Consider the following 2,344-nt stretch of genomic DNA (forward strand, 5'->3'; position numbering starts at 1 on the left):
CGTTTTTGTATTGTAATGTAATGTTACTTTTTCTAACTTTCCTGTATAATAAATATATGAAATGAAATGAAATGAAAACATAGGACTGCTCGATTATGGAAATAACTATTTTGGTCAACAGTGAAATCATTATTATTAATGGTGAATTTTGAGAAACATGTTGCGTTTATTGAGCAAATCAACAGTAAAAAAAAACAATAGCTAATGAGGTATAACCATGTATCAGCTATAGTATCATTCCATCCACAAGTAACACAAAAACAACTATGCAGCATAGTTGTTTTTTTTGCAGCCTACATCAGATACACCGATGTGGTGTATCTGAGGGGTAGGCGGGGCCAGAGGCGAACTGCACCAATCACATTGGTGTATCTGATGTTCAACACAATGCTATTTGGCAAGTACCAATCTCTACTTTCATTAATTTTCGGGGGGGGGTCTTATTCAATTTTATAGCATTTAAAAACAAATTGAAGTGGTTTTGAAATAGTTTTGAGTAAAAGTTGACATATTCCAGTGTGTGATTACCCATCAATATCCATTCCTTTAATTTTTGTCTCAATAATTTCTAATTTTCTAAGTCAAACATTAGGTATTATATTTACTTTAAATGAGGTTTATTGACCGTTAAATTCCAAAAATAACTGTAAAACTAGAGTTAATAAGTTAATGTTTGTAGTGTAGTGAACACGTAAAAAAAAGTCACAAACATTGAACAAAAAAAATGTAAAAAATGTGGAAAAAATGGACAAAAACCTAAGAAAAAGCTACAAAACGTCGATAAAAAGCGTCATCAAAACTGCTGATTTTCAATTTTGAGGGGAAGACAATACGAGTGTTAAACATTTTCAGAAGCACATGTTGTGACTTAGAGCTTCATTTTCGTCAATAGTGCAGTGCTGAGTTTTAAACTTTCACAGTAGAATCCTTCAAATAGCAACAGAATGTCCATCTGAAACCTGGGGAAGAAGCCAATTGATCCGTACAGAGAGTTAAAAGACAGACACCTGATAAAAATATACATGGGCTGATGCAGAGACTTCTCCAGACAGACTGTCAGAATAATGACAACGTTAGCAAAGACAATATGCTGTACTGTTGTTTCCCTTCGTAATTTCCGGATTCCCTATGGTCTCTGCGGTAAACGTCACAACGCTTTGAACTGTGGGTAATTCCTTTTGGTGAAGTCTGCATCGATGCAGACTCATGGAAAGGGCTAGGTAAGTGTGTACTCAAACACGATATTTGTGAAAAGTGGGGGCTCGATCGGTATTGTCACACATTGGCTCAAAATACTGTATGTCACAAAGAGAGGAGAGCATTCACATTAAAGTGCCAATGAAAGTTTTATTGCTAAACATATCAGATATCTATTTGCAAATGCATGATGTGTGCTGAGTAATTAAATCAGTTGTGGGTGGAGTGTACGAATGAGTGATGGATGTGTGGATTGATGTTGACTGCAACAAAAAGGGCACAACAAACCCAAACCAAGAGAGATGTGGACCGTAGTTGACAGGTAGATATACACTAGGTTGAGGCCTAGATTGAGGCATATAGAAGAGTCAGCCTATTACCCCTCCCAGAGTGCCAGCACCTGCAGGAGGAGGCCATTGAAGCCACAGCAGGCAGAAAGGAGGGGTTTTAATAGTTGCTGTTCTAAAAATCACATTGCTATGTGAGACAAAAAACTCTTGAGCTATCAAGCTGAACATGGCAGGTTTTAAAGAACATTTGTAGCGTGCAATGACACAGGCCTGCCTTGATATTTTGAGGATTGAGGGATAAAGAATATGTAAATCATACGTACTATCTTACTGAAATGTTATGGATTTGATTGAAGGGGATTGCTATGCCCAAAGCACACATGGCAGTACACTGATAAGAGCAAATGAGGTTTAACCGTGTATCCTTCTTATTAAAATAGCTCACTTTACTGTATATTAAATAAATATCAAATTAATTTAATATTCCATAGAATGCTTCCTTCTAGGAGATGCAAAGCAGCAGGTGTGGGAGAAGTTCGGAGAAGACATGGAGAAGGACTTTCGGTCGGCACCAAGGTGCTTCTGGAAAACCGTTTGCCACCTCAGGAGGGGGAAGCGAGGAATCATCCAAGCTGTATACAGTAAGGATGGGACGTTGTTGACCTTAACTGGGGAGGTAATAGAGCGGTGGAAGGAGCACTTTGAGGAACTCCTAAATCAAGCTGACACGCCCTCTGTGTTAGAGGCAGAGCTGGAGGACGATGGGGGATTGTCGTCAATTCCCTGGTGGAAGTTGCTGAGGTAGTCAAACAACTCCACAGCGGCAAAGCCCCAGGGATTGATGAGATCCGTCCAGA

At 38.9% G+C, this 2,344-nt stretch overlaps 1 long non-coding RNA gene across 1 annotated transcript in view; it reads left to right on the plus strand.

Annotated features, from left to right (window-relative positions):
• LOC117953221 overlaps window positions 1-413 on the plus strand; it is a 17,077-nt gene extending 16,664 nt beyond the window's left edge. The window contains exon 3 of the long non-coding RNA XR_004658583.1: window positions 403-413. This is a non-coding gene — a long non-coding RNA (uncharacterized LOC117953221). The remainder of the gene's footprint in view (window positions 1-402) is intronic.
• The last annotated feature ends 1,931 nt before the right edge of the window (window positions 414-2,344 follow it).

The sequence above is a fragment of the Etheostoma cragini genome, chromosome 11, assembly GCF_013103735.1.
Source record: "Etheostoma cragini isolate CJK2018 chromosome 11, CSU_Ecrag_1.0, whole genome shotgun sequence".
Lineage (NCBI taxonomy): Eukaryota > Metazoa > Chordata > Actinopteri > Perciformes > Percidae > Etheostoma > Etheostoma cragini.